Source organism: Danio rerio, chromosome 4 (assembly GCF_052040795.2).
Source record: "Danio rerio strain M-AB ecotype USA chromosome 4, GRCz13ab, whole genome shotgun sequence".
Classification (NCBI taxonomy): Eukaryota; Metazoa; Chordata; class Actinopteri; order Cypriniformes; family Danionidae; genus Danio; species Danio rerio.
The window spans coordinates 55,667,874-55,688,448 of record NC_141024.2 but is presented as its reverse complement, the minus strand read 5'-3'; the positions used below and the strand labels follow the sequence as shown (position 1 = coordinate 55,688,448).

General features: G+C 38.7%; 1 protein-coding gene and 1 non-coding gene across 2 annotated transcripts in view; both read left to right on the top strand.

Annotated features, from left to right (window-relative positions):
- LOC108183429 (uncharacterized) overlaps positions 1-20,575 on the top strand; it is a 94,153-nt gene that overhangs the window by 66,674 nt on the left and 6,904 nt on the right. The gene's annotated exons all lie outside the window — the stretch shown is intronic.
- Positions 7,011-7,081, top strand: trnag-gcc (transfer RNA glycine (anticodon GCC)). The gene has a single exon. It is a non-coding gene; the product is annotated as a tRNA-Gly (tRNA).

Genomic DNA, 20,575 nt, shown 5'->3' with positions numbered 1-20,575 from the left:
TAGATTTTAGCTTTTCATTGACAATTAATTGCCAAAGGCATTTTTTATCTTAAAATCGGTTCTAAAATCATTTTAAACCTAAGAGCTTAGCTGAGCCATTTACTGCATTCTGCTCTCATCTGTTTCTTTTTATATCAGAGTTTAACACCAAAAGCAACAAGAAATTGAGAATGAAATCTTACTAACAGCGCTTAGCTTTTGCTTGATTAATCTGCAAACCATCCCAAGATGTGGATACTGTCCAGATCGGTCCAATCCAGTTAGGGTCATATTTTTTTCGGGATTGCTCCTGGTGCATCATTGATCAATCAACCTCGCCCTAATATTTCTAGGTTTCTTGTCTGACTTTTGTGGCCACTACTATCTAATGGATACCGATTAAGATGTTATTTAAGAATTTATTTATTTATTTAACTATTTCTTTCCCTAATAATCTGACCTACTCTATTCTTAGGATTCGGGCCCTTTTGTCTGTGAAACAGCAAGATAGCAGTGGTGGAACTAATTACAATCTCGGGTTAATTTAGTCCACTACTAAATAAAAACCAGTCCAAGTTTTATCCCCGAGAATGTCCTAAAAGCCTCTTACACACCCGTCACTGAGTACTTAACTCTGGGTGGAGGAGGTACACCCCTCAACTACTGTTATACTTATTACTATCGTTATAGGTGTACCGCAAAATGCACCAGCTGACAAGGGGATTCCACACAAAGCTACCACAAAATTTTGCCTTTCATTCACGTCTGAATGAGAACCCAACAGCTTTCCGTTACTACCCACTACTCCACAGACCATCCCTAGTCTATAATATTTTAAATCTTTCTACATTTCTTTTTGTTGATTGATCAATGGTGTCACCAGTAAACAAGTGCCACGCGTCCATCAAAACTGTAGGGATAGTATACAGTTTAACCCAAAGAATGACCAGTCAGGTATATAAAAAAGAGCCAGAGTCAGAGATTTAAATAAATAAATCAAGTTTACAGAAGATAGTTTGCAGTTTCATCAGCTGAAACCAGCTTCAACTCTCGCAATGAGTTCCTAGGCCGCTCTGCTTACAATCACCAATCAATAACAATTATACTCTCACATAACGTCATTAACTGCGTCATACATATAGGTGTTATAGCCTGATTGGTTAAAACACAGATAGACTAGGTGAATTTCCACGTGGGGTTTGTGCGTATATTCTGAACAATATCTTAAAGGTGCAGTAGGTGATCTGCCAAAATGCTAACCGCTTAGCATATTATCTTTGGACGGCGGCGAGGGACTGTGATTTAAAGCCACACCCCCTGAAATCGCGAACGCGCGCACCGCGTCACAACAGCAGACAGACAACCCCACTAGTTCATGTCATTTGCCAGTTAGTTAGTGCCAGCGCCATGCAGGAATTACATTTATTACTTAACCACACTTACATGCTATTTCAGAGTGAATATTCAGTGTAGCGATAAACTGTATAGGAAGGCTATCATTGTTCAAAAATGACCAAAGTTAATATAAAAGCACACACGCTAATGGCGTATCTGCGTGAACAGATGCGCAGAAGTCCGAATCTACATTTGCTGACAGACAGCCTGACCTGCTTATCGGAATTATGGGAGATTATAGTCCGACTCTATTTAATTGGATGAACATTTTTTTAGGTTTATGCTTTACCCAGGATAAAAAAATACATATAAACACATTTAGATAATTTGCTGTAATCATTACTATTGGACTATGACGAGACTTTCAACCAGAACAAAAATTGTTTCTGAAGATAATCACCTGCTGCACCTTTAAGCATAAATGTCAGACATCCCTTAGACTGATTGAAGCTGACTCCAGACCTGTGAAATGGATCAACAATCAAATAGAACACACACCTAAAGTATAATCTGTTTCTTATTCAAGGCTGAGTGTACTCTCAGCCATCTTTATCAAAACTGGTTAAAAATTTGTATAATCTACATTCAGGCAGTTATAATCTTACTATACAAAGTCTATCTTGAATAAAAAGTAGAATCACTTTAAAATAATTAACCGTAAAAACAGCAAAATCACTTTAGACATTTTAGATAGTATTAACTCATAGAAATAACAATAGAGACATTTGATTCCAGTCCTCAGCCCTCAGTTCCACTTAAGGTCTCTGTGACCTCTGACCTAGTTTGGTGGCTTCTGAAAAAAGTTATAAAGAGACAGGCAAATGCACTGAACATTCTTATATTAAGCAATGTGTTAACTTATTCATTAATTAAAATCATTTCACAGTAAATACTCATTCAAATGATCATATAATTATATTTAATAAAAAAAAATCATAAGTAACAAGATGATGAAAAAAGGATAAACGTTGGTCCATGATGAGACAGATTGGAAAGCAGAAATCCGAATCCTTCAGCAGGAGAACATGTGTTTCAGGATTGGAGGCTCAGTGGTAGAATTCTCCCCTGCCAGGCGGGAAACCCAGGTCCGATTCCCGGCCAATGCAGTTGCTCGTTTGTGTTGCTACTCTTCCAGCTGCAAGTAACAGCCTTGTGGCAGCCACACAACACAAAGGCAAGAAACAACATTGGTCAGTATTGGTGGTTCAGTGGTAGAATTCTCGCCTGCCATGCAGGAGACCCGGGTCTGATTCCCGACCAATGCAATTCTTGTTTTGTGTTGCTACTGTTCCAGCTGGAAGGCTAACAGCCTTGCAGCTATCACACCCCACTAGGGCAGTAGCATAACCATATCAACGTTGGTGGTTTTGGTAGAAATCTTGCCTGCCATGTGGGAGACCTGGGTTCGATTCCCTGCTAATGCAATTGCTGTTTTGTGTGGCTCCTCTTCCAGCTCTGGTTGAAGGCCTTTAAGCACTCACACAACACAAAGGCAAGGAAGAACATGGGTCAGCATTAGTGGTTCAGTGGTAGAATTCTTGCCTGCCTTGCGGGCGACCCGAGGCCGATTTCTGTCCAATGCAATTCCTCTCTTGTGTTGCTACTCTTCCAGCTCTTGGTAACAGCCTTGCAGCAATCACACCCCGTTAGGGCTGCACCATAAGCATATCAGCATTGGTGGTTCAGTGGTAGAATTCTCACCTGCCATGCCGGAGACCGTGTCTGATTCCCAGCCAATGCAATTCCTTTTTTGTGTTGCTACTCTTCCAGCTCTGGGTAACAGCCTTGCAGCAATTACACCCCACTAGGGCTGCAGTAAAAGCTTATCAGCATTGGTGGTTCAGTGGTAGAATTCTCGCCTGCCACATGGTAGACCTAGAATCGATTCTCGGCTAATACAAGTGCGATTTTGTGTGGCTCCTTTTTCAGCACTGGTTGACTGCCTTTTAGCACTTACACAACACAAAGCCAAAAAACAACATCGGTCAGCATAGGTGGTTCAGTGGTAGAATTCTCGCCTGCGACGAGGGAGACCCGGGTCCGATTCCCGGCCAATGCAATTCCTGTTTTGTGTTGCTGCTCTTCCAGCTCTGGGTAACAGCCTTGCAGCAATCACACCCCACTAGGGCTGCAGTACAAGCATATCAGCATTGGTGGTTCAGTGGTAGAATTCTCGCCTGCCACGAGGGAGACCCGGGTCCGATTCCCGGCCAATGCAAGTGCTGTTTTTTGTTGCTACTCTTCCAGCTTTGGGTAACAGCCTTGCATCAATCACACCCCACTAGGGCTGCAGAATAAGCATATCAGCAATGGTGGTTCAGTGGTAGATTTCTCGCCTCCCTTGTGAAAGACCCTGGTCAGATTCCCCTCCATTACAGTTCCTATTTTGTGTTGCTACTCTTCCAGCTCTGGGTAACAGCATTGCAGCAATCACAACCCACTAGGGCTGCAATATAAGCATATCAGCATTGCTGGTTCAGTGGTAGAAATCTCGCCTGCCACGCGGGAGACCTTGAGTCGATTCCTGGCTAATACAAATGCATTTTTGTGTGGCTCCTTTTTCAGCTCTGGTTGACGGCCTTTTAGCACTCACACAACATAAAGGCAAAGAAACAACATGGGTCAGCTTTGGTCGTTCAGTGGTAGAATTCTTGCCTGCCACGCGGGAGACCCAGGTCCGTTTCCCGGCCAATGCACCTTCTGATTTTGGTTGCTACTCTTCCAGCACTGGGTAACAGCCTTGCAGCAATCACAACCCACTAGGGCTGCAGTAAAACCATATCAGCATTGGTGGATTAGTTGTAGAATTCTCACCTGCCACGCGGTAGACCTTGAGTCGCTTCCTGGCTAATACAAATGCAGTTTTGTGTGGCTCCTTTTTCAGCTCTGGTTGACGGCCTTTTAGCACTCACACAACACAAAGGCAAGGAAGAACATGGGTCAGCATTGGTGGTTCAGTGGTAGAATTCTCGCCCGCCACGCGGGAGACCCGGGTCCGAATCCCGGCCAATGCAATTCCTGTTTTGTGTTGCTACTCTTCCATCTCTGGGTAACAGCCTTGCAGCAATCACAACCCACTAGGGCTGCAGTATAAGCATATCAGCATTGCTGATTCAGTGGTAGAAATCTCGCCTGCCACGTGGGAGACCTTGAGTCGATTCCTGGCTAATAACAATGCAGTTTTGTGTGGCTCCTTTTTCAGCTCTGGTTGACGGCCTTTTAGCACTCACACAACACAAAGGCAAGGAAGAACATGGGTCAGCATTGGTGGTTCAGTGGTGGAAACCTTGCCTGCCACGCGCGAGACCCGGGTCCAATTCCCAGCCAATGCATTTCCTGTTTTGTGTTGCTACTCTTCCAGCTCTGGGTAACACCCTTGCAGTAGTCACACCCCACTAGGGCTGTAGCATAAGCATATCAGCATTGGTGGTTCAGTGGTAGAATTCTTGCCTGCCACGCGGGAGACCTGGGTCCGATTACTGGTCAATGCAATTCTTGTTTTGTGTTGCTGCTCTTCCAGCTCTGAGTATCAGCCTTGCAGCAATCACACCCCACTAGGGCTGCAGTAAAAGCTTATCAGCATTGGTGGTTCAGTGGTAGATTTCTTGCCTGCCACACAGAAGACCCTGGTCCGATTCCCATCCATTACAATTCCTGTTTTGTGTAGCTACTCTTCCAGCTCTGGGTAACAGCCTTGCATCAATCGCACCCCACTAGGGCTGCAGAATAAGCATTTCAGCATTGGTGGTTCAGTGGTAGAATTCTCACCTGCGAAGAGGGAGACCCGGGTCCGATTCCCAGCCAATGCAGTTCGTGTTTTGTATTACTACTCTTCCAGCTCTGGGTAACAGCCTTGCAGCAATCACACCCCACTAGGGGCGCAATAAAGCATATCAGTATTGGTGGTTCAGTGGTAGAATTCTCGCCTGCTACGCGGGAGACCTTGAGTCGATTCCCGACTAATACAAGCGCGGTTTTGTGTGGCTCCTGTTTCAGCTCTGGTTGACGTCTTTTTAGCCCTCACACAACACAAAGGCAGGGAAGAACATGGGTCAGCATTGGTGGCTCAGTGGTAGAGTTCTCGCCTGCCACGCGGGAGACCCGAGTCCGATTCCCGGCCAATGAAAATCTTGTTTTGTGTTGCTACTCTTCCAGCTCTGGATATCAGCCTTGCAGCAATCACACCCCACTAGGGCTGTAGTAAAACCATATCAGCATTGGTGGTTCAGTGGTAAAATTCTCACCTGCCACGCGGTGGGCCTAGAGTCGATTCCTGGCTAATACAAGTGCGTTCTTTTGTGGCTCCTTTTTCAGCTCTGTTTGACGGCCTTTTAGCACTCACACACTACAAAGGCAAAAAACTATGTCGGTAGGCATTGATGGCTCAGTGGCAGAATCCTCGCCTGCCACAGAGTAGACCTAGAGTCAATTCACAGCTAATACAAGTGTGGTTTTGTGTGGCTCCTTTTTCAGCTCTGGTTGACGGCCTTTAAGTACTCACACAACACAAAGCCAAAAAAACAACTTCGGTCAGCATAGGTGGTTCAGTGGTAGAATTCTCACCTGCCGCGTGGGAGACCTGGGTCTTATTCCCGGCCAATGCAATTCCTGTTTTGTGTAGCTACTCTTCCAGCTCTGGTTGACAGCCTTTTAGCACTCACACAACAAAAAGGCAAAACACAACATCGGTTAGCATTGGTGGTTCAGTGGAAGAATTCTTGCCTGCCACGCGGGAGACCCGGGTCCGATTCCTGGCCAATGCATTTCCTGTTTTGTGTTGCTACTCTTCCAGCTCTGGGTAACAGCCTTGCAGCAATCACACCCCAATAGGGATCCAGTATAAGCATATCAGCATTGGTGGTTCAGTGGTAGAATTCTCACCTGCCATGCGGGAGACCCAGGTCCGATTCCCGGACAATGCAAGTGTGGTTTTGTGTTGCTACTCTTCCAGCTCTGGAAAAACAGCCTTGCATCAATCACACCCCAGAATAACCATATCAGCGTTGGTGGTTCAGTGGTAGATTTCTCGCCTGCCACGCGGAAGACCCTGGTCCGATTCCCGTCCATTCCAATTCCTGTTTTGTGTTGTTACTCTTCCAGCTTTGGGTAACAGCCTTCCAGCAATCACAACCCACTAGAGCTGCAGAATAAGCATATCAGCATTGGTGGTTCAGTGGTAGAATGCTCGCCTGCCACATAGGAGACATAGAGTCGATTCCTGGCTAAAACATGAGCATTTTTGAGTGGCTCCTGTGTCAACTCTGGTTGATGGCCTTTTAGCACTCACACAACATAAAGGCAAGGAACAACATAGATCAGCATTGCTCGTTTAGTGGTAGAATTCTTGCCTGCCACGCGGGAGACCCAGGTCTGTTTCCCGGCCAATGCAATTCCTGTTTTGTGTTGCTACTCTTCCAGCTCTGGGTAACAGCCTTGCATCAATCACACCACACTAGGGCTGTAGTATAAGCAAGTCAGCTTTGTTGGTTCAGTGGTAGATTGCTTGCCTGCCACACAGAAGACCATGGTCCGATTCCCGTCCATTACAATTCCTGTTTTGTGTAGCTACTCTTCCAGCTCTGGGTAACAGCCTTGCAGTAATCACACCCTACTAGGGCTGCAGTGTAAGCATATCAGCATTGGTGGTTCAGTGGTAGAATTCTCGCCTGCCACGCGGGAGACCCGGGTCCGATTCCCGGCCAATGCAAGTGCTGTTTTGTGTTGCTACTCTTCCATTTCTGGGTAACAGCCTTGCAGCAATCACAACCCACTAGGGCTGGAGTATAAGCATATCATCATTGCTGGTTCAGTGGTAGAAATCTCGCCTGCAACGCGGGAGACCTTGAGTCGATTCCTGGCTAATACAAATGCAGTTTTGTGTGGCTCCTTTTTCAGCTCTGGTTGACGGCCCTTTAGCACTCACACAATACAAAGGCAAGGAACAACATAGGTCAGCATTGGTGGTTCAGTGGTAGGAACCTTGCCTGCTACACGCGAGACCCGGGTCCAATTCCCACCCAATGCTTTTCCTGTTTTGAGTTGCTACTCTTCCAGCTCTGGGTAACAGCCTTGCAGCAATCACACCCCACTAGGGCTGTAGCATAAGCTTATCAGCATTGGTGGTTCAGTGGTAGAATTCTTGCCTGCCACGCGGGAGACCCGGGTCCGATTCCCGGTCAATGCAATTCCTGTTTTGTGTTGCTACTCTTCCAGCTCTGGGTATCAGCCTTGCAGCAATCACACCCCACTAGGGCTGCAGCTTAAACATATCAGCATTGGTTGTTCAGTGGTAGATTTCTCACCCTGCCACGCGGAAGACCGTAGTCCGATTCTCGTCCATTACAAATCCTGTTTTGTGTTGCTACTCTTCCAGCTCTGGGTAACAGCGTTGCAGCAATCACACCCCACTGGGGCTGCAGTATAAGCATATCAGCATTGGTGGTCCAGTGGTAGAGTTCTCGCCTCCCACGTGGGAGACCTGGGCCCGGTTCCCAGCCAATGCAATTCCTGTTTTGTGTAGCTGCTCTTCCAGCTCTGGGTATCAGCCTTGCAGCAATCACACCCCACTAGGACAGCAGTATGAGCATATCAGCATTGGTGGTTCAGTGGTAGAATTCTTGCCTGCCACGTGGGAGACCTGGGTCCCATTCCTGGCCAATGCAATTCCTGTTTTATGTTGCTACAATTCCTGTTTTATGTTGCTACTCTTCCAGCTTATCAAGCAAGTTTTTACACAGCGGATGCCCTTTCAGCCGCAACCCATGTCTGGAACACACACACACACACACACACACACACACACTCTAGCCTATCCAATTCACCTGTACCACATGTCTTTGGACTGTGGTGGAAACTGGAGCACCCTAAGGAAACCCACGTGAATGCAGGGAGAACATGCAAACTCCACACAGCAACGCCAACTGAACCGAGGCTTGAACCAGCGACCTTCTTGCTGTGAGGCGACAGCACTACCTACTGCGCCACTGCTTCGCCCAGCATAAAAATGTATATACATAAATCACAATTTAAATGGACAAATAAATAGATATGTTTAAATTGTGTTTTTAACCCCCTGGGGTCGAAGACAGCGTATACGCGTTCTGACAAGTTTTTACCTCATTGAGCTGAAATGAACCTAAATTACACTTTCAGTTTTGATCGTACACACTGTAAAAAATTGCTGTTAAAAAACGGTCAGATTCTACGGTAAAAAAATGTTTTTTCACTAAAACAGTAATATTCTGTTAAAAACAGTGCTTTCTGGGTAACATTTTTTTTCGAGAAAGTAACCAACTGCAGAAAACTGAGCTAACAGAGTTCAGATTCGATGTTTTAAAGTCTTTGTTTGAAATCACGCTTTGTGTCCTTGTTCACTATTTCATACACTAGTTCACTAATATAGTTCACCTGACAGTTTTAATGAACACTAATGAGTGAATTCAGACACTGATGAACACCTGCTGTTAATAATTACAATTACTGAAGAAAATAAACAAAAAACACAAACAGTGACTTGAGTTACAACATTAAATAAAATAAAATAAAATAAAACAGCTTCAGTCTCAGCAGAGGATCATTAAACAACTCCACAAACAACAGCAGACACACACTTATTACTGACTGATTTGACTTCCATACTATTCTCATTGAGATCCAACAGAAATTAAGGTGTTTTTTGTGTCACCGTAATGGAGTGAGGGGCTGATTTAGTTGGGTTTTTCACCCTTGAACCTATTAATTCAGACTCTCCAATTACTATAATAAAGAGTTAACAAAATGGTTGTAATATAGCAATCAAGTTGGGAAGTCAATAAATAGAGAAATCTATTTGTCTGAAATTAATTCTGATAAATGTTTTGGTATAAATCTGGAAGAAGGGCCTCATGCAATAGATTTTATGCTTAGTTGCAGATATTAATTTAATTAATGAGAAGTGGAAACAGTAAAGATACCTCCGTAATTGCTTAACAGTTAAGAAATAACATATAAAACCAGTTCAGTTATGACACATACACACTCAGACCTCATGAATCTGACCTTGTATCTCAACAATGGTAACATCTCAAATGTTTCATGCTGCAATGCATGCTGGGAGTGGCACGGTACAAATATCCCAGCATGCATTGCGGTAATAATAAATGTTGTATAATGGTCTCACACTTTTCTTTATTTATGTTTGATTCTGCTTTTGTTTATGTTTAGACTTTCAGTTGCCTGTTTGTGAGTTAAACTGTTAATTATGTTAGTTGTCACCATTATTGAGGTTGATACGCTGATTAATGATGTCTGTTTGAGTGCGATTTACACCATAGAGCAGTGTTATTGTCCAAGATATTCTTAAAAACTTGCAGAAATCATTGCCACAGACTGATATATAATGTTAAACAGTAGATTTAACATTGAATAGGAGCAGTAAATTTTATTATACGAAATGAGAACAGACTCTGCCATTTAATAGCAACATGAACATCACCAGATCTTATTTAGGTTTTTGGCTGGCTTGCCACAACAAATGAGCTTTTTAAACAAAGTTCTTAACAATTGCAGCAGCCAAGATATATAAATGTTAATAATGACAGGGCTAAGAGCCCAACTAAAGCAAACTCTGTTCTCCATGATGGTGACGTAAAACTTTCACTTTTTCTCAAGAAGAACTTTAGTAGATGTTATACAAAAATACATGTATTAAGTAATAAGTGTAGCTGGTGATGATGTTTGTAGAGTTGTTTAATCATCCGCTGATCATTTAAATGATTTAATCATTTGTTGTTCTTCAGGTTATTTCATTATAAAGCTGTGACTAAAGTTTTGTATGTTCTGTTCTTGTTTTTTCCCTTCAGTATTTCTTCATTTGTTCATTGTTAATCCTCAATTACCATTTAATTAGTTAATTAATGAATTTACTTCAGCTTTGCTACATGTTTCTTGAACACTCAGTAGTGTGGACACTTCAATAAAAACTGAAGTATATGCTCTGGGGTTTAAAGGGTTAAAGGTGTGAGAGGTAAAAACACAGTGTAAAAATGTATTATAACAGTAATATACTGTTAATTTACACGACGGAAGTAGACTGTAAAAAAACAGTATATTGCTGGCAACCACAGCTGCCAGTAGATTACCGTTAAATCAAGGAAAAAACAGTATTTTACTGTAAAACCTGAAGCTAATTTCTTCTGTCTGTCACCGTTGTGGAGGAGAGTAGAGCCAGTGTATGAGTTAAAGATGAACAATGAACTGCTGATGTTATTCTGTATGTTTCTCTATTTAAAGATAGCGGCTGTTTAGTTGCTGATGCAGTCAGAATCTCTCTGGTGATTCCAGATTTACATGTATGTGTGCTGTTGTGAAAAATAAGACATTAGAGTTAAACCGAACTTTTCTAATTAACTAAAATAAGTTATCATTAACACATTACTTCATAAACTCAATCAGCAGTTGACCAAGTTGAGGCAGTTGCTTTCAGTGAGCAAAATGAGTTCACTTGAGTATTGTGTAAATCAATGTAGTCCATGTATTTTTACAGCAACATACTGTAAAATAACAGTACATTGCTGGCAACTGCAGCTGCCAGTATTTTACTGTTTTTTAACGGGACAATTTTTAACAGTGCAGATAAGATCAATACATCAATCGAATCTGTTAGGTGTCTACTTTTTAAATGTGTACACTCACAACAAAAACAAATGTGTGTGCTTTTGCAAATCTAGGATAATAAACAGTGTAGGCATTCTGTCTTTTCTCTCTCCGTGAACTGTTTTTAGAAACTAGTCAGCAAAATGCACTGCAACTCCGCGAAAACAATACACCCAGACACGAGACACATATCTTTATAAAGCTTGAAGTGTCTACTTTTAAACGCAGCTATGCATGTTGAAAACAAATATTGTTTGATAAAGTAATCAGTATGAAAGCAACGCTATGTCTAGCTTCTCAGTCTGAGCTCATTAGAGTTATTGCGACCAGGCCCACGATGCTTTGACATTACAAACAGCCTGCATGAGGAGCGCGCAACAGTAGACTGTGTCAGGAAAAACACGTCATTAAAATGAACTGAAACTCAGCAAATACTCGACAAAGAAACATGTGAGATGTTTCTAAAGAAAGCTTGATATGTCTACTTTTGCATTAACCAATATAAGTCGAAAACAAATAATCTTTCAAGTAATTCGTATAAAAGTAAGGGCAGGTACTGATTCTCCTGTCGCCTCATTACAGCGAACGTGATCCCGCCCGCAGTGAAGGCGCATTTCATATGGAAATGAACTGAGGTGAGCCAGCCAGGTGATAATGTAAACGCTCCCCGAGACATGGCATCAAACGACAAGCTTTATTATAGTTACTTATTTTGTTTGAACGATGGCATGCTACACGGGTGAAGAAGCACAATATAAAAATAATATAAAAATAAACAATATAAAAATTAAAATATATAAATAAACTTTTTTTTTCTCAGATTCTTTCTTGAAACTCTTAGTCACATACCTGTCTGATGGCTCATTATGCAGGTCTTTGTCTTCTCTGGTGTTACTCACTGCATAGTAATGATAGTTCACGCCTTCTCGCATAAACTATTTTCACACAGGAAGTGACTTAGAAATTTTAATTCATAGAATTGTTTTTTTGTGAGTAAGTGAACAAGATGTTTCTCACATCATTTTGAAGCAAAAACACTAGACTACCAGATCCAGTTCTCAAAAGTCTTGTGCACAAATGTTCTCTGTGTGTTTCACGGCCTTGTTTCAGGGATTTCAAAATTTTTGTTTTTCACTAAACACGCATAAACGTTTCTTTCTCAAAAACACAAACACATACAAACATGCTGCTTAGGTATTATTGTAAACCAACTTGTGCTGTTTACAGTGTTATCACACAGTAGCCATTAAAATGTTTTTAAGATACTGAAAACAACACAAATGTCAGTGCATATCAAAACTTCTCCAGAGCCCCAAAACACCCTCAGACCCCAGAGGGTTAAAAGTCATTTAATTAGGCAATAAAACAATGCATTACAAAAACATTTTAAATGTATAAATAAATAGACACTTTTATTACTGTATTTTTATTTAATTCATGTTTTAAAGGCTTATTAATCAAACAGTAAAAAATTGTATTAATAAATCACAAAACACATTTTAAACAGCTTTTTAAATAAGCATTTGGAAAATGCTTTTCTCCCTATTTGCCGCTTGGTTTTCTTTTTCTTTTGCCACATGCTTTTCTCAAATTAAAAATAAAGCAAGTTAAAAATGGCTCTGCTGTAATGAGCTATTGTTTTCCTCTGTTAGAAAAAAAAAGACAGTTAACAGTTTTATCTAGATTAAATGATTGTGGTGATAAAGATTTTCTTGGAGATATTGAACAAAATGAACTTCGTATTTTGCCATCAGAGTTGGATGACTACTATACAGAGAAAGCTAAAGGAGCTTTACAATCTAGAGTGAAATGGATAGAGGAGGGGGAGAAAAATTCTTCATATATTTTTTTAAATTTAGTAAAGCATAGGCAAGCTTCAAAAACTATTAATAAACGTAGCATAGATAACGATGTAAGTGAAGAGAAAACTTTGATTGATGATCACATCTATTCATATTATTATATAAGTCAAAATTTAATGAGAGTGATTGTGACTTTTTCTTTTCCTTTTTAAAAGATAAAGTTCCTATTATAGATGACAGCTTCCGTGAAATGATGGAATCTGACATTGTTATCTCTGAACTTGATGTTGCTATTTCTAAAATGTCCAATGGAAAATCCAGGCATATACGGAATTACAGTTGAGTTTTATAAACATATTTGGCCAGAGATGAGATTTTTAGTGTTTGAAGCACTTAAGAAAAGTAAAGACAAAGCAGAACTATCGACTTCTATGAAGCAGATTTTAATAATTTTAGTTCCAGAGCCAAGCAAAGACAAATTATTTTTAAATAATTGGAGACCCATAACTCTTTTGTCCAATGATTTTAAATTGGTCTCTCATGTATTTGCCAATAGACTCAAAAAATGTGAGATAATTAATAAAACACAATCAGCTTTTATTGTATTAAATTTATTTTTTATTGTATTATCTTTTATTTTTAATGTATTAAAGGGAGAATTATTCAGAATGATACTTGATATGCTCGATTATTTAATTCCTCAGACAAGTTTATTTCTATTTCTAGACTTTTTCAAGGCATTTGATACCCTTGAGCATCCTTTTTTGTCTTTAGAAAGTCTTTAGAAACTTTTGGGTTTAGTCCGAGCTTTTGTAGGGTAATTTCCATGTTCTATACTGATATATTCAGTAGTAAATCACTGAATTCAGGATCATCTCCTAGAGTTTACATCAAAAGATTAATCCATCAAGGATGTCCCATCTCACCTTTACTTTTTAATATAGCTGTTGAACTTATGTCATTATATTAAAAAAAAATCAGAGTACACTAGGTATTAATATACTTGGTAGGACTTTTACTTTAAGTCAGTTTGCTGATGACACTCTATTAATTCTTAAGAATAGGGAGGTGCTCCTTTTAGCTCTTGTCAAAGTTTCTGTTTCCTAAAGCTTCTGAATTCACCTTAAACCTAAGAAAATGTGGAATATCAACTATTCAGAATTGTACTTTAAGAGAGTTAGAGGGTATTCAAGTAAAAGAAGAAGTTAAATGCTTGGGAGTTACCATCACCAAATATTCTGTTAATAGAGAATGTGCAAATTTTAATATTAAAATGGATGGCGTGAAAAAATCCCTAAATCATTGTCTAGCTAGAGACCTTTCCATATAGGGTAAAATTCTGTTGACTGGGATTATCTAAAATTATATATTTAACTTATCCTTTATATACTCCTCCCAAAATAGTTAAATCTATTAATTTAACATTTTTTACATTTATTTGTAAAAATAAAACACATTATTTACGTAAGAATCATATGGTCAAAGAGTATGAATATGGAGGTTTGAAAGCTATCGATTTTGAATGTCTTCATAGCACTTTTAGAGTTAAATGTTTAAAAGAGTGTTTAGCTAAGCCTTATTCAATATGGTATCATATCCCAAATAATTTGTTTAAAAAAATGGTGGCCATGAATTTGTATTAAGATGTGATTATGATTGTTCAAAACTTCCTTTGAAGCTGTCTAATTTTCATAAGCAAGCACCACTTCTTTGGAAAGAGATATTTACCCATAATTTCCCCCCTCATAAATCCACTCTTTGGAATAATTGGGCTGTTATTATTAACAGAAAATCATTGTTTAGAAGTGACTGGTACAATAAAGGCATTATATTTATTAATGATTTGTTAGACAAAAATGGACTGCTACTATCTCATATTGAATTTTTAAATAAATATAGATTTAAAATCACAGATAAAGTTTATACTGAAATTTGCGAGGCTATACATATTGCTTTTTTTAGGTTAATTTAAAGGAATTATTTTGATCCCCCATGTACATATGCAACTTCTCTTCCGTCTTTAAAAATATCAAATGTTGATACTTTTGATAGTAAATGTAACAACAAGCTTATTTACAAAGAATTCAAACGCTTATTATGGGTAGTTTTAAGTGTTATCATCTAGGAGTTGTTGAACCCTTAATGGAAGATAAAGCTTTTACCTTTTATCTTAAATATCCTGTAGCACCTGAGGGTTAAGGAAACTCATTACAGAATTGTATTCAGGATATATCCTGTGAATGAGTTTATTCAAAAAAGATTAACTTTGTTGACAAGTGTAGATCTGCTCAAATCTTCAAGAAACACTCAATCACTTATTTTTTAATTGTGATTTTACTTTTAAATTCCGATTTATACTTGGCTTTCATTAAAGATGATTTCAGGTCCCCCTTATCGTTCTAGAAGATATTTTATTTTACAAAGCTGATTTCTTTCTCTGATGTAGTGAACTTTATTTTACTAATGGGTAAATGTCATATTCATTGCTGTAAGTGGAAAAAGTGCAGACCCTCTTTTAGATGTTTTCTTTCTGAGGTAAAGAAAGTGGCTCAAAGCTTTAAATACTTCAGAAATCAAAGTAAAATAACTGAAGCTCTCTGTACTTCATTTTCAGCATATTTATTGTTAGAATGTTTTGTTTGTCCTTTGATGCAGATCTTTTGTACTGCTCCTTGCTCCTTGTTGCAGTTGTAACAATTTTTATGTATTTTATTTATTTTAATAGTAAATATGCCTTGCGATGTTGACTGCTCCCTGTTTTGGGATGTAAACTTTTTGCAAAAAAAAAAAAAAAGACTTAGTGGATTAAACAAGTTTTTTTTAAATTGTGGTAATGTTTGGATGAAAAGTTTTGATCAACTTCAAATACTGAATGTCTCTGTAGTGAGAGAGATAGCAGATATGTTGTGTGAAGTTAAAAACGAGGGAGAAATTTATCATGTCCTGACTGCAACAGTAAGTGGCAAAAAAAAAAAGCTGAACAGAAAAGACTTCTATTTTGGCGTGGTGTGTGACGTCATAAGGCTGCGCCGCGTCCGCGCTGCAATTCAACTGGAGAAAGGTTTGTTTTACAACTTTTACACGAATATAAACTAATTGAATAAAGTTTCAGGTTTTTCTTCCGATATTATGTATCTGCTGTTGACTATTATTTTAAAACGAAGTACTATTTTACAGTAATCGGGGGCTATTGTTTGAACAACATACATGTGTGTTTTAAGTGTTTTAATAAAGGTTTAATTTGTTAAATAGCAAAATGTCATTCTATGCTAAGTATAAATCACTGAGGTAAAGTTGGTTTTATATTCACACATTCGGAGTTTCCCTTTAATAATATAATTTCTTTAAAGTATTTGCAAACTCTAAACAGTGAAATCATATTAGCACTCAATGACTATCAAAGTACATCATTGTTCACAGTCAAAAAAACAGTGTTAATTTTGTTTTCAAGCCACACTTGCATGCTAATTCCGATCGAATATTCAAAGTAACATGGTAAACAATATAGAGACTTCTAAATGAACGAATGTGGGAATATAAAACCAACTTTACCTCTATCATATATTGACGTAACATTGAGCCGAAGTTTGACGCAGCATAGCGCCAAGTGTGCATTTCCTAGAAATATGGGATTCACAACACCTGGAGAGATTAATAGCCTGTGTAAGACCATACCCCACAAAAGGGGTAAATGTTGCACCCCGGGTGCTCTAGGACGTCCCGAAGTTTCCCATTGACTTAGATGGGCCCCGTTGACTCCCATTCATTTTCTAGACACTCGTAAGATACTATTCCCGGAAATCGCCATAGCGCCAACAATGAAATTCGTAGAGACATGGGATTCGCGAAATCTCGAGAGGGTTATAGGAGGCTTCAAACCACACCCCGAAAGCGGGTAAATGTTGTACCCCTGGGGAGCTAGGACGTCCCAAATTCTCCATTGACTTAACATGGAGCTGAACTTTAACCAATCACTGCGTCCATTGTGAATTACATAAAAATATGGGATTCACAACATCTGTAGGGGGTTGCAGCCAAAGTGAGAACATACCCCGAAAGGGGGTATAGGTTGTTCCCCAGGGGTGCTAGGACGTCCCAAAGAGGTCCCCATTGACTTTACATTGTTTCTTGCTCTGACTTACCAGATTTATTTTTGTTAATTACTCTCATATAAAGATAGGTTATTTTGTTTCTGTTTATTGTTTTGTTCATTTTAAACAGATTTGTTTTATTGTTTTGTTCATTTTAAACAGGATAAAGTGTCCAAACACAGAAAAACTCCTGCTGAAGCGACTGATCTCCACACTGTTATAAAGATGGCGTTTATTAAAGAGGAGAGTGAAGATGTGAAGATTGAAGAAACATTCACAGTCAAACAGGAAGATCTGCAGGAACAAACAGGTTGGTTTTCATTCTCAAAGACCAACTCAAAATTTTAGGCCTTAAAAAGTCTTAAATTTACTGAAATATTTTGTTGTAGGTCTTAAATCTTTTTTTAACAAGTCTTCATTTTCCTTAGTTCATGTTTTGCTACCCAATCTGGCCAAAAGCCACACAATCACCAACAATCCATCTCAATAAAACTTTCAACTTTTTAATTTAAAAAATGACATTTTAACTCCATTTATCATAGTGGTAAGGACTACTGAGGATATCGACCTGGACATATTGTTGTGTATAAATTTAGTTTATTATAGTTTTTAAAACTTTTGTTCATTTTTTTTTATTTTATAGAAATTTTATTTTGGGTAAAAAAGTGTCTGGATCCAAGTAGAGCTCTTTTGTTTTTACACAATATTTAAGATCTTTTGATCAGAAATATCTAAAATATTTTAATATCATTATTATTATTGTTGATTTATTGTTGTATTATTAAATATTATATATAAAAATAAATATTTATTGATAGGACAAATAAAAATATTTTTTCATCTGGGCCGTTTGAAAAAATCCTTAGTCTAAAATTTCATTCATAATGGTCCTAAAAATGTCTTTAAAAGTCTTAAATTTAACTTGGTGACACCTGTAGAAACCCTGATTTAAAGTATGTCAGAAAACGTGGATGACTCTAATTTTAAATATGCTGAATGAAATTAAAAAATTTATTAAAGTAATTAATTATTATACAACATTGTACAGTTTTCTAAATTATAAGATGTTGCTGTGGGGCGACGTGAAACAAAACAAACAAATTAAAGTGGAACAATAACGTTTAGCATTGCACTGACTACAATTGGCCAACAAACTAGTCTACAAATGACTTTTGCTGCTTAAGAATTGGATTACAGCATGCTGATGATATGCAAACATCTGAGTGTGACGTTCGTCAGTATTGACCACATTCTTCACGTACCAGCAGGCACCGCCATTGGAATCTTTTTGCTTTTTAAAGAGCCCATATTATGGTTTTTTGTAAATGCCCTTCCATGTAGTTTGTAACAGCTCTAGGTGAAGTTAAGTATCCAGCTAGGGTTTAAATCTGTTGTACAGTGTTTAAAACTGTTGATTCATCTATAAAAGAGTCGACTCATAGTGCTTCAAATGAGTCATCTTGATAACGAGTCATTAGGTGTTTCGCCATGACATGCTAACGAAACCAAGTAGTTGCGCGCACAAACCCGGGAGATTTCAAACCTGCGGCCCCGCTCACTATCACAGAAAAAGCCACAAACACAAACCCGCCGGTCAAATGAAGTTGCAATGTGCAGATGGATATTATTGAGTATCTACCCAAAGATGAAACCTCAGCATTAGCTCAGCCTTGAGCAGTTTGAGTGCTTCTGGAAACTACATGCTTACAAAGAATACTTCATCGACCGTTTGTTAAAGGAAGGATCAGTAAAGACTACTGATAGGGATGTCCCGATACAACATTTTAACTTCCAATACGATACAGATATTGCAGCCATCAGTCCGATACGATACCGATATAAATCCGATATCAGAACAAATTATGAAAACTTTATTTTTACCTATTTTGTTGAGTGGAATGTATGAAAGGCTAGATCAAACTGAGAACAAGTCAGCAACACTAAGTATGAAAAAAACAACCAGTTTATTAACTATTGGTTGCATAAATGTGAACCTTTTACATAAGAATATATAAAATGAACTAAAGAATAAATATTAAGACCCTGAAAAATATCTTAATTGAATAAACAAAAATACATTTTTAAAGTGCAAAATGCGAATTAAAGGTCACTTCAGTTATTTATTTTTACCATCAGCAAAGAGTAGAAACAGCTGAGAGCAGGAACATAAGAAAAAAAAAATGTTTATTAAACAACTGCTAAAGGTTCAGTGTGCAAAATTTCAATTTCACACACAGCTTTTTGATAAATTTTTGATCCAGCTGAGCTGAAAAATAGCTTTCACACTGGGCAGCAGAAATAATTTATTGTTAAGTTAATAAAAATGTGCAGTATTGTTAGTACAAACATTTACATGATCGTAGCTATTTCATCTGTGTTTGTATCATAAGAAGATTAAGGCTGTATAAATGTTCCCAAACATTATTAATTTTATAATAATCACATATTATATGTAACATAAAAATACTTGCAGAGGCTAGATTGAAACACACCTTTTCCCCACAGCACTTGAAATAATGTGATTTTTAAGAATAGTTTTATTTATCAAAATTCATTATATTTGCATATTTGCACAGATTCCACCCTACTGCCCACATGGGAAAATTAGACAATGTAAATAAAGAGAACTGCAAACTGATGTGCAAAGCTGACACTGTTTATCAGAGCACTTTATCTTTCTGGGCTTTTTAAAGAAGAGTTAAACATGGGAATGTCTCTAATAAAATTTACCTTCTGCCCCAAAAGTAATACCATTCTTTCTTTTAAACTGTAATGGCCCTCAGCAACAGAATGATTTCTTATTCTTATTTAACAGACAATGAAAACAACAAAAATGTTTAGCATTTTACATGACACTGTTCCTTTCAGAGTGTTCAAGTAAAAAAAAATGAAATAAAGAATAATAAATCCACTATTTCACTCCTATTATTCATGTGCACCACTGACAGGTCAAATCTGCTCCCCCTCTTGGTGCTGCTGAGAGACTGAGATTGAAAGTTTGCGTATAAAATATTGTAGAAACGCAGCTAAAGAAAGCAGAATCCGGGACATGTTCGGCGATTTAAATCTTGGCTGAATGCAATTTTTAAGTCCCAAATAGAGGACATGTCCGGGAAAAAGATAATGTATTGTAGACTTTTTTTCCCGCGTGTCCTCGCTCTCTTCTCAAAGCTAAAGTCAGAGCAGGTGTCCAGCGCGTCTGTGTGGGTCTGCTGCAGCGGAGCCTGTGACGGAGACTTTTCTCATGCACACTGAACCGGACCGCTGAGGTAAAGTTTTATGTGTGGGAAGCACTGGTGATGAATTAGGTATCACACTGGATGAACCACGATATGCCATGACCGAATTGAGGCTCGCACGATGTGCGCTATGTCGCCATTCTGTGCCTTATGTTGCCTAGCAGCCTTAAGCAAAACAATGTAAAGATCGCTTGACGTGAAGTAAATAAACCAGTAACGTTAGAGATGTGCCGTTGTTGCTAGCGTTAGCGTGTGCTACCGTCACAATAGATTTCTATCGTGATACACTGTAACTTAGTGTGAAGAGCATGTTAAATCTTAGAGACTTTGCTAGCAAGCCGTGTTGTGATCACGTGGGCTTTGCACGCTGGCTCTGGACGCTGCTGGATAGAATAGCTGTAACGGAGTTTAGAGAGTATCGGACTGCTTATATCGG